This window comes from Alosa pseudoharengus, unplaced genomic scaffold (genome assembly GCF_046254945.1).
Source record: "Alosa pseudoharengus isolate Yale_2024_CS ecotype anadromous, Long Island Sound unplaced genomic scaffold, YU_APseudo_1.1 YU_APseudo_1.1_scf_21, whole genome shotgun sequence".
NCBI lineage: Eukaryota > Metazoa > Chordata > Actinopteri > Clupeiformes > Clupeidae > Alosa > Alosa pseudoharengus.
Window position 1 is genome coordinate 4,657,905 of NW_027468674.1, and position 13,082 is coordinate 4,670,986.

Below are 13,082 nucleotides of genomic sequence, written 5' to 3' on the forward strand. Positions count from 1 at the left end.
ACACACACAAAAATCACATTGGACAGCACTGCAGAGTAATGGTATGGTTGTTTCATAATGTTTGCTGTGGAGAATATGATACAAGAAGGAATATGTGTGGATGTCCTGTGATGAATCCAGTCCCATAAACATAACCTTTTTTCCCAAGTCATTCCAGAATGATATCCTTGTACTAGCCTACTACTAAAGAATTCTCATTCTGATTCTGATTTGGCATTCCATTCCCGTGAATGAGGACATTGTGGGTCCAGAGTCTTCTCTCTAGGGCTCTGTGTGGCTCCATTCAGTAGAGTTCTATAGAATCTATAGTCATTGTTCCACTCACTTGAGTTGATTATTGCATCATCACTTTTGGAACCCTGCGTCTGGCAGCATTCTAATCCCATATAGTGTTGTGGATGAGCTCTCGGCTGAGAGCTCATCCACACACACGGCCGCTGAGCTCTGAGCGCTGAGCCCGGGCCAGATCGGAGCCAGATCAGAGCCAGAGGCAGTCGGGGACAGCAGGGCGCATAGGCACAGAGTGCTGCTGGCTCTGAATGAGCTCTTTCCCTGACACACACACACATGCACACACACTCAAACACACACATAATGGGCTTGTGTTGGTGACTCATACCTACTTAAGAGTGTGACAGTGACTGTGTGTGTGTCTGTGTGTGTGCATGTGTGTGTGTGTGTTGCCCACACAAGAGAACAATGTAGAGAATTGGTGTGTTTTCGAGGTGTCAGATAAAGGGTCAAGGTAAACTGTATGTGTGTGAGTGTGTGTGTGTTTGTGTGTGTCATGGAATATGTTTGTGTATACTTGTGTGTTTTTTGTAAGTCAGAGAAAACGTGTGTGTGGGTGTATGGACCTTCAAAACATTATTACTTTTTAATGTCCTCATGTATCATTGAAGCCCAGCAAAATGACTACCAAATCACTAGTGTTGGAATGTGTGTGTGTCTGTGTGTTTCTACAGTATGTGTGTGTGTGTGTGTATGTGTGTGGTGTGTTTGTGTGTGTGTGTGTATGTATGTGTGTGGTGTGTTTGTGTGTGTGTGTGTGTGTGTGTGTGTGTGTGCGTGTGTCTGTGTGTGTGTGTGTGTGTGTGTGTGCAGCTTGTCAGACACCGGAAGTGAGTGCAGAGATCGCAGAAGATGCGGTTACCATGGCAATGCCCACTGTGCTTCTCTCCTTCCCCCTCAGCCTCTCTGTGTTTCTTTCTCCCTCCCTCCCTCCCTCCCTCTCTCTCTCCCTCTCTCTGTCTGTCTCTCTCTCTCTCTCCCTCTCTCTGTCTCTCTCTCTCTTCCTCCCTCTCTCTGTCTGTCTCTCTCTCTTCCTCCCTCTCTCCCTCCCTCTCTCTCTCCCTCCCTCTCTCTCCCTCTCTCCCTCCCTCCCTCTCTCTGTCTGTCTCTCTCTCTCTTCCTCCCTCTCTCCCTCTCCCTGTCTCTCTCTCTCCCTCGCTCTCTCTGTCTCTGTCCCTCCCTCTTTCTCTCTTTCCTCTCTTTCTCATCCCCATCTCTCCTGCTTCATCTCATTCCGTTACGTCATAACAGTTTGGAGTCACTTAGAAAATGTCCTTGTTTTCATCATTAATGTTGTAAATAACTGTTGTAGAAAGAAATGGCTGATCTTTAACGCAATATCTACATTGCCCATTATCAGCAACCATTCATCCAATGTTCCAAAGGCACATCCTGTTTACTAATCTGATGTCATTTTAAAAGGCTAACTGAGAAAACATACAGTACATGTTGAGCATACATTAGTGTTAGCTGAATTTCCATACATGTTGAGCATGTGTTAGCGTTAGCAGCTGAATTCCCATACGTGTCGAGCATGCGTTAGCGTTAGCAGAATTCCCATACATGTTGAGCATGTGTTAGCGTTAGCAGCTGAATTCCCATACGTGTCGAGTATGCGTTAGCGTTAGCTGAATTCCCATACATGTTGAGCATGCGTTAGCGTTAGCTGAATTCTCATACATGTTGAGCATGCGTTAGTGTTAGCTGAATTCCATACGTGTTGAGCATGCGTTAGCGTTAGCTGAATTCCAAACATGTTGAGCATGCGTTAGCGTTAGCTAAATTCCAAACATGTTGAGCATGCGTTAGCTTAATTCCCATACATGTTGAGCATGCGTTAACGTTAGCTGAATTCCCATACCCAGAGGAAAGAAAATGTTAAAATGAGAGCTCCTCTCTTTCTCAATTGTTTCTCCTAGACAATAATGAGATCACAGTGATATAAAAATGAGATTATTGCTTTTGTCTCCCGCTTCTCAGGTTTGTCTCTGGAGCAAAAGAGTTAAGTTATCTCAGTGTAGACTCCCTTTAATATACAAATGAGATCTCATCAATATTTTAAATAATGCTCAGTGTTGTCTAATTTATACATCTCATATTTTACTCAGGCTGATCCACCAGAGAGCTCTCTCTGTAAACTCATGCAATTCTCATTTCAGATCTTTTTTGGTAAATCTCAGATTAGGCTCCATCAGTTCTGTAAAAGAGATCTCTTCACAAGCTTGAACCGTTCTCATTCTAGTCATCTCAGTTTAGTCCTTCTTTGATTTTGAAGAGATCTCAGCAAAGGCTTATACAATACTGAGACTTGCTCAATTTATATATCTCATATTTTACTCAGGCTTATCCATCAGAGAGCTCTCTAAGTGAACTAATGTAATGCTCATCCAGACCTATTTGTTTTATAAATTAGTCTGATCTGTAAGAGCTCTAGCTGTTGTACAACAATTCTCAAATGATTTTCATTAGCTTATTTGTTTTAATTGCACATATTTTCAAGTTCACATTTGCAAACAGTAGGCCTAACCATGTGATGTGACCACCACACATGACGATGCTCTGACAGACCTCTGAAGTTCGCCTACAAAAAAGCTACCATCTATGCCCATATAAGGAGATCACCTGTTAAATTCTCGCGCAGGGAGACGACGAAATCGGAGACGCAGACGTTTTCCTGAACGCACTTTTGTCTTCAACCTTCGAGTAGATATTATAATCAATGGTACGTGAAGGCGGCACAATTTGATTTTTGCTACCCCAGAGCTAACTTGCGACTTGTTAGCAAGTTAGAGAAATCAAGTTAGACTCCAGAGGTCTATGATGGTCGGACGTGACAAACTCGCGTGCAGAAGACTCCTACCAAAAAATGCAGTCTAGATTTGGCGCCCAGTGAAACCAAGTGAAACGGTGTGTGGGTATGAAGGATTGTGCAGAACTTGCCACCACGAAAACTCAGAGAAGGTACATTAACATTTTGGTAATTTGCTAATGTTCTTGCATATTTTTAGACTCAATATATCATTGAACAACCTGACGAAGCCCCGACGCGAAGCGGAGGGCCGTTTAAACCTCGTACATTAACTTCTGTGAACAGACCACCGTGGAGTCCATTATCCCGCTTATTCTACTGTTGCCACTTGCGTTGTGTTCATTTCCTGATACAATTTAAAACGTTTTAATCGCTAAAACTGTCTTGTTTGTAGAACTAATTTCTTCCGACACATATCAACTAATTTCTCAACTCACAGGACAAACTGCCGTTACTAGTTCTAAATGGATGCTACGGCCAAAGGCCAGTCGTTAGTTCTATCTCTCCCGTTGTCAAGCGGGCATATCCCAAGATTCTGATGAACTTTAGCTTTGAAACATCGCTTTTACTTAGCCTGCTGTCTATGGAGTGTAATATGTGACAAAATGTTCAAACAATACTTTTCAAATTCAAACAAAAATCAATGAATCAAAATATCGAATACAAAATTAAAAAAAAAAAAATAAAGTCAAAGAAAAAAATAAAAACTCGCAAACAAATTATTTGTGTAGTTGCAAAATAAAATTGTCTTTAACTGTTTGAATAACTTCTCTTTTGGTGACAACATTCGTTTGTTTGCTGGCTTTACAGTTGCGATTCTGTCTCTCGCGTTTGCGCTGCCTGTCTTTTCGTTTGGCACAAAGTTCAAAGTTCACATGTGGGTTGGTTTCTCTGGGGTGCATTCCTATTGGCTGATGCGTTTTGACTGACAGCTGAACTACAACTTGCCTCGAGACTGCTCTTGTTTTGGCGGTTTTGATGTCGCATCAGTACAGTGCTCTGGTGGACTCGTGAAGTGAGCGGTAACTTAAGAACAACGAACTCAAAAAAGTGTAAGTATTGGCCGTATTTGTTGTCTAGACCTTTTGCTGATTTGTTGTGTTAATGGAAAAGTAAGACTCAGCTCTGCTAGTAGCTACGTAAGTTTATCTTTTACCTCATAAACAGACTGTAACGTTATAAAACGCTTACTAGTAGCTAACTTGTTAACGTTATCCATCTAGCACTTGCTAACAAACATATTTTCACATTATTTATATCTGCGTCACTCTATTAGCCTAACTTACATGTACGACGGAGTATTAGGACCACACACGAAGGGGGTATTTTTTTTTTGCCATGATTAGAGATTAAACTCGACTGTAATCTCCAAAGTTAGCTGCCACCGAATCCGGACAGTCAGACTCTAGATGCTAACGTTAAATTAGAAGCTGCTAACGTTGGATGACAAATCAACAAAATTCCTTGTGTACTAGTAACATTAGCCGGGTGAAATTGTTACTTGAGAATTGGGTTTAACAACAACTAGGTTAGTGCTATACTAAATAGTTTTGAATGTCAAGAATAAGAAAGACAAAATGTCGAGATTAAATTTCGACTGCAGAGTGGACATGGCAAAAATATTTATTTCATATGTGGCCCTAAAGTTAACGTTAATACCAAAGATTCTAGAGCGCTACGCTCCGCTTTAGAATCTTTGGTTAATACTCCTTCGTAGCTATGGGTATGTGTGTGTGTGTGTGTGTGTGTGCGTGCGCGTGCGTTTGAGAACCATGGACACCAAAGATTCTTGATGGACACTGCCAGCTTGGGGCAGAGAACTTAAGTGTGTGCGTGCACGCGCCTGTGTGAGAGCGGGAGAGACAGACTTTCTCTAGCAGGAACTTGTTAGCTTGAAGAACAAGACGAACTCATGAAATAATAATGGTAACGTTAAAGTAAGATTCCGCTATGCTAGTAGATACATAAGTTTAGCTTTTACCCCATAAACAGACTGTATAAACGCGTACTAGTAGCCAACTTGCTACCATCTAGCTAGCAAAGGTATTTTTACGTTATCCATATCTGTGTCACTCTGTTAACAGGCTAACTTGCAGGGCTATGGGTATGTGTGCTGTAGATTACAGTTTTTTTTTTTCAAGAACCATGGACATTTGTCATTTGGAATCGGGAGGCTCACTGGCATGCCAGAACATTTTTGATAAACTGACTAACATTACTTATGCTAATTATCATATTCTTTACAGGGAGTACCTCAACAGGACCCTTAGTGATGCAGTCCCAGGTAAGGCTTGGTCTACCAAAGCATCATCAAAACATAGCTAATGTAACACATTTTTTTTAACGTTTAGGCCTTTATAGGCACTTTTAAAACGTTTCTGTTGCATGAGGCAGGTAGTGGCGCCTGTAAATAAGTCAATCAATTAAGTTTACTGTTGTGTCTGTGTAATGTAAACATGGTTGTTACACATCCAACTTAACCTTTTAGCAGGATTCTACCCCTGCTGATGCCACTGCTACAGCAGCTATACAAAACATCATAGCAATACTGAACACATCATTGGGAAAACCTCAGACAGACAGCAGTCAGGGTCAGGGTCAGTGTTCAGGCCAGCGCCCAAGCCTGGACCATGAGTTGAGCAGGTGCAACATTTGTAATCTTGTTTGACTGAAACTATTGACTTGACTTCTGTGTATAAAACTGTATTATTGTAATATTTCCAAAACATCACATCTGTGTTCTTACTGATTTGCAGTAAAGAATAAATACAGTAAAATAGAATATTATTTATTTACTCAACATTGTTTACAGGTCTTTCCCAGGATTTTTCAAACGGAGACCTAACCGCGCTGTCATGGCATTCACAAAGTCACCAAAGGTGGCCAAAGTCTGGAGGCCTTTTAACTTTTCTGTATTTCTTTTACGCAAAAACTCTGACATGACCCCCTCAGCCGAGCAAGACCTACAACATATGCAGGCAGGTCTTGGTAAAAGAACACTCTTAATGGGTGATGACATGGCTCACTCAGAGGTAAGATTTTTATTTCTACGAAAGTCCCTCATCAGGAAATGGACCTTGTCTATCGCAATTCAATCCATAATGTACGCTCCTATTTTTTAGGTCTCCACCTTATTTGAAAGTGCCTTTCCTAAATTGAAAACAATCACAGGAGGCTGGCTCTTGTACAAAGCAGCTGGTATGAATATCAGTTAATAGAAACTCAAACATGTTTTGATGTCATCCATCTAGCTAAAAGCCACCACCGTCATATGCTACAATGTTGCAATGTTCTGAACGTCTGCATTTTACAGCTCGGATGCAACGTGACAGTTCATTTAAACTTCACAACGAGTTCGGCGAATTAATATACAAGTGTGATACGGCCAAAAAAATGGATCTACTTCATAGGTGTGCAGATAACATACGGTTAATGGCCGTTCTAAATTACGTAGGACAATGGGAAATTCAACCAAGCAGTGGAATAACCTGCTATAAATTACAGCATATTGTAACAGGAGTGAAAGGGCATTCTCGTAACCCAGGTAAACTAGGAAGTAGCGTTGCTGCGGTCGAGGGATCGAGAAATAGGCAAGTCAGCATCTGCAGTCATGAATAACTTACCAGTCAACATTTCTTTTGCAATTAATAGAATCTGTAGCATGCTAATCAAACCAGCTATTAGCCTAACTGAAATAAAACCATGATATATCTAGGTATTAGGGGTGTAACGGTACACAGAAGTCACGGTTCGGTTCATACCTCGGTTCGGACATCACGGTTCGGTACGAGTTCGGTACAATGGAGGGAAAAGCAAAACAAAAATGCAGAAAGCATTTTTTTTATTGTGCATGTCTCAGGCTGTACCACCTAGTGTCATACAGTCTCTTCCCTGAGCTATCTGCAACAGCCTGAAGTGTGTAAGATATAGGCTAAACAGTACAATAAGTACCCAGACTCCATCTGTAACTTGTAAACAAATTAAGACAATCAGCTATAAAACTGAAAATAGGCCTACAGCATCTCTTATTTATGAAAGTGCAAATTACATAGAAAAATGATTTTTAAAAATCCACTTAAGCAAGACCTTCAACATCTGTGTTTAGTTGTATATGGAAGGGTCTACAATTTGCCTCAATATTTTTCATTGTGTGTAAAGTAATAATCTAGCCTACTAACTGTGAAAATATCACACTATTTTGCCTTTTTTTTAAAAACAAAATTGCTCCTTTCATTTCATAAACAGACTACAACTAGAAGTCACGTGACTTTGCCCTTTGACGTTAACTCACCGTACTAGCATGGTTTGTTTATTAGCCTGGTTAGCGTTGTCACTTTATTTTACTGTCTATGCACTTAACACCAGCTCCTCATGTGAGAAGTTACAAGTTACCCCAACATAAAGGTAATTACCATGCGATTTACATAGCTTTCTGTCATTACGAAATCATTTAATTTAAGCCATAGGTTTTGGCCCTATTTGTATGTGTATCCAAAGGCTGCTGAAGCGCAGGGGAAGTTTTTTTCCCCTCGTTTCAGTGATTGGTAGCCTACATCATCTGGGTGATGGCTTCGAATATGTGTAGCATTTATTCCACTCACATACCCAGTAACTGCTGAACAACGCTGACACACAGTTTCATCTTATCCACCACTCTTTCGCCTGTACTAACGTTACTGTAACTGAAGTTCTCAAACTTGCGATCTTAAATAGACCAGCGGATCCTCTAACTCTTGTGGGTCTAACCTTAGTGCTGCTAATGACTGACGGACTCGACTGACGACCTGACAAAAAAAAACATAGGCGCCAATCAGAGCTTCAGAGCTAAGGCGAGGCTACAGATTAGCGTTAGGTGTCGCTAAAGAACTCCCGTAACTCTCGCTACTTAACAGTAATTGCGCATGACATTAATTAATCCGCACACGAGTTTTATGTATTTTTATACCGTGTATTCTCCGTGTAAATTCATGCACCGAACCGTGACGCCCGTACCGTTTCGGTTCAATACGAATACATGAACCGTTACACCCCTACTAGGTATGGTGAAGGGTATGTGATGTGGGGCTATCTATCTATCTTTTAATTACAAAGGCCAAGGGAACTTTATCAGGATGCATAGTATCCTGAGTCCATTCAATAACTGGCCTTTAAAAATAAAAATCTGCCTGCCTCTATGGAATTTTAACATAGGGGGTTCCTTACTTATGCCCCCTGTATTTTAAGGAATAACATTTATTAATTTACGATAGGCCTACCTGGTTCATTCACAAAGAATATTGGTGTGTTTAAAGGTTGTGTAACCTTGTGTAACTTTGTGTAACTTGGGAATTACAACAGAAAGGAACACATTTCAGCTAATCAAAATCAATGACTGGAACTGTCAGTTTCAGAGCTATTATTACCACACTGATAGATTGATTTTGCTTTTTATTTGCAGCCTACGTTATACACTGTGAAACGCTCTGCGGATGGACAGCTGTGGAATCCGCAAAGGTCAAGAAGGCCGAGGGCTGGAGGTTCCAAAACATCCATGAAGCTGGGGTAATTTTCTCTTATTTTATATTATTTTTGTGGTGAGCATTATTGGTGGGCTTTCTATAAAGGGTAGGCCTCTATTGCACTAAAATTATTCAACCTTTATACAGTTAACATCAAACTGTGTAGCTACGAAAGCAACAAAATCACATTGTCATAGAAATGATAGAGGCGAAATTTCCACTAGGTTTTATGAAGATATTTTACAGATGGGCTGAACATACATCAAAAGTAAAAAAAAATGACATGGCCAAAATGATTAACTCACCAACAATATTTGTTGTATGGTGTATACCAGTGATCACCAAATGGCGGACCGCGATCCAAGTCTGGACCGTGACGTGATCCTATCCGGACCCAGACCATAATAGCCTAATTTAGATTTTCACGTAAGATTTCAAAGCTGCGCTGAATGTTTCGTTGGTTAGGATAACAACATTTACTTCAGGAGCTTCAGGAACCATCATTTCGCTTGCTGCTACTCAGCCAGTGAAATCTGTGAATTCTGATAAAGTCGAGTCAGTGAGTAAAGTAGCCTACTATGGGGAAGAGACTGATAGCCTGAAACGAGCGAGGAGAGGAGACGGGACGAGAAACAATCAGATGGATATCTAAGTTAACGATAAGTAAGTTATTTTCAAATCATCGATTGCTCAAAGAGGAGGAAGCTAGACAGCGAGAACAGAGCTTTATATAACGATACGGGGGCAATACCACGCAAAACTGTTACGTCCGTAACGCCAACTAGGCTAAATATGGATGTGACAGTTTTGCGCAGAATTGCCCTGGACCTCTTCTATTCTGAGACAGGCGATTTTTAAAAGCGCCAATTTGAAGCACCTCTACTAGACAAAGCATATTGAGCAAGCATAGGGTAGGCTAGGCCCATTCAACAGTGAACTGAGACCACAGAATATTTTACGATTTAAGAAGGCAATATGATTGATCCACAACAATCTAGTTAAGCCGACATGCATTCACTGCCCAACAACGTGATGTTCCTGGGTTTCCAGGATTTCGGGGTCAACATAAAAAAAACTAAAAAAATTAAATTAAACTTGCTGATTAATGGGTTCAAGGAACCAGCCTTGTCTCAGCTCAAATTTTATTTTAAGTTTACGTTAAGATCTTTAAAATAGCCAAGGCTACTCAGTTTTTCTCCCCAATCACTCTTATCTTGCCTTATTTCTCCTCATTTCGAATGTTGCCTTTTAGGCTACTTATTTTATTTCACATTAAACATTAGGCCTAGGCCTACAATCTTCTTGAATTTCCCCTTGGGGATCAATAAAGTATCTATCTATCTATCTATCTATCTACAACTAGGCTCCATCCATCCATCCTAATATTATATATACACAGTGGCGATTCTAGACATTTTTAACAAGGGTGGCACTAGTGAGGCACTGATTCAAGGGTGGCATGAGGCAAAACATCCAGATAAACAGAAACAGGCTCAAGATGTGAAATTAGCACAAATACATTAGGGAAACCAGATGCAAACACCATACTCATAAATTGAAGGACAAAAAAACACAAATACCTTACTCTCACATAAAATGTCTTTGTATTTGAATAAAATTTAATACAAACATATTAAAGTTAATTATCTAAGTTGTCTGTCACTGGGCTATGCTGTTCTAAAACAAATTCCATCATGGGGACATTAAAATATAATCAATTTTATTATATTACTGTAAATGAAGATATACAAAATATACTCATCCAAGACATTTCCCCCACTCTATGGCCATCTATTTTTGTAGCTGTTACAATAATTTGACCTGCTTTTTTGTCTATTTGTTTATTTTCTCAAGAAACTTGAGGTTGGTATGAAGGAGTGTATTGTGTATGTGAGCAATTTCATCTACCTGAATCTCAATATTATAATCACAACAAGTCTGGGCAAATTATTAATTAAATTTTCACGTGGGGTAACTTGTTGCAGGGCAACCATAACCGGTTCCATGTCTTCCGATTAGATGATTAATCATCAGTTTCTTGAGAACTTTAAAGTTCTCAAGAAACTTGAGGTTGGTATGAAGGAGTGTATTGTGGGTGTGTGCAAACATTGTGCACGTTGCACATGGTGCAACTTCTTGCAGGGCAACCACATAACCGGTTCCATGTGTTTGAATTGGATGACTTCCATGTGTTTGAATTGGATGACTAAAGTTCTCAAGAAACTTATCTCCCTGAATCTCAATATTCTGATCACAACAACTCTGGGCAAATTACAAGTCAGCACCAGTGCTGCATTCATTGTTTTGCACTTTTATAATCACATCACCAAATGTAGGTTATTGGTTTTACCAAAATAATTTGGCACTATTTTTAAACTACAAACCTATAAAGTATTTTGATACAAAATATGATGCCATTTTTTTCCAACTAAATAAAATAAAAATGACTACATACTATTTTGTATTTTACATACATGTATCAGACATACTGCCTATCCCTGGCTGTTGGCTGCAGCAACTAGGTTAGAACCAGCCCTGCCCTGCATGGAGACATATTTTACAATAATAATGGAGAAAATGTTAGCAAAACTTTAGGTTTTTGTTAACGGAATCTCCCGACCCTCATTCATCTATTTGCGCAACAGCCCACATTCTGCCTTCAATCCAGCGAGACAAGTGAAATTTTTTTTTTTTTTTTTTTTAAAGCTGTCATCGTCATAGGCACGATATTTAGGCTACCTCTGTTAAGCCTACACAAAGTTGCGTATTAAGGAGTATTTCCTGATCGGGGAAACCTTTCGTTCCGCAGTTCAATTGTGCCGCAGGCCAATAAAGGCAAGTGTGTTTGCCACTTACATTTCTGACGTCTGACACTTCACACTGCTGCAAGTGCATCAAGAAAGGTCCCGCCTTACACCATGTTAATGGCCAATCGTAGACTAGGATTTGGGGTGGCACCTGGGGTGGCCAATCGAATCTCAAGGGTGGCCTGTGCCACCCGGAGCCACCCCTCTGGCTCCGCCCCTATATATATATTATACATACATACATATACATAGCCTAAACATTATGATGCTCCGGACCTTTGCTTGAGGAAATTTTCCATAACGACCTCGCTGAAGATTAATTGAATACCCCTGGTGTATACTGTATTTTCTGTATTTTGTTTTTGTTCTTGACAATTGTCAGTGTCTCTTGAGTGATCAGAGCTAAATGTTTTGGGCTAATTTAGATGTAATATTGAGTCATTGTCTTTGATTTACCGGATTAACCCTAAAGCACTCCTTGTTTACAAATCACTTAAAGGACAAATCCGGTATGAACTAATCCATAGCTCTTGTTGGAAATCACTGTGTGCTGTTCATAGGAAAAAGAAAATGTGGCACAGCCAATTCTGAGTTATGGACAGGGAAGTATAGCCCAGAGCCGTATAGAAGTACTTTTGGTATTCCTGACATAATGCAGGGTAGCCGCGGGGTCTTAAAGGTCTTTAAACGGTCTTAAATTTCATGTTCCTTAATTAAGGTCTGAAAAAGTCTTAAATTCCGTTGCCAAAGTCTTAATTTTTTAAACGAAGGTCTTCAATTTTAATTATACTAGCCTGCAAGCAAGGTGAAATGGGGGAAAAAATTAGCCTGGCCAGCGATACGACCATATCCGTATCCGGTCGGCAAAACGGCAAATACATCCTTCTTCGAAAGGAATGACTTAAGTGCATTGTGTTGCTCAACTTTCAAAGAAAAGCACAAGTCCAACTCCTCCAAAGTTGACGCCGATTCGAACAACCGCTCTTCGTTTGCCATAGCCACCTTCCTTGTTGTTCACTGTCGCAGGACTGTCGCCATCCTGTTAAGCCCGCCTTAAGACTCTCTAACAAAATAGAGCGCTGTGATTGGATGACGTCCACGGCGTCAGCCAATAGAAATCCCTATGGTTTGATACTAGACGTACAGGCTGAGCAAATTAATTTGCCACCGCTAGGGTGCGTCTAGATTTCTAGGCTAGGAAAAAACAACAACAATGTGAAAATTCAACAGGGGGTTGATTAACGTCAGAGATCGTCTAATTTAGTGTTGCACGGTGCACCGATACTACAAAAGTGTCGCAATAGCTATTAGCAGTTGTCACAATACCTAATTTTATTAGTATCAATACTTTTAAGAATGACCGTGTTCTTGTTTGTGTGCACAAGGCATGCTTCTAGTGCCTCCTCCCCAAGCCTGTGGCTGTGCGTCTTTTCTCCTCACACACATATGTGCAGCTGTCGTGCCATAAACAGCGAGACATGGCTGCTAGTTTAGCTTAAGTGATTCTGTGGTAACACATAATAATAGGCTAATATCAAGTTGATTTGCTCACTTGCACCTCTCAACTTTGTGTTGCTAACCTACCTAGGTCTACTATTGGGTTTAATGTCATTTAGAAATAGGCAGCGCAACCTTTGCAAACTTTTACATCTGGAGAGAGCTCCTTGCTAACTAATT

At 40.4% G+C, this 13,082-nt stretch overlaps 1 long non-coding RNA gene across 1 annotated transcript; it reads left to right on the plus strand.

Annotated features, from left to right (window-relative positions):
- The first annotated feature begins 3,912 nt into the window (after positions 1-3,912).
- LOC143138372 (uncharacterized) lies at positions 3,913-5,625 on the plus strand. The gene is made up of 3 exons (XR_012990179.1): positions 3,913-4,152; positions 5,347-5,384; positions 5,589-5,625. It is a non-coding gene; the product is annotated as an uncharacterized LOC143138372 (long non-coding RNA).
- Positions 5,626-13,082: the final 7,457 nt, after the last annotated feature.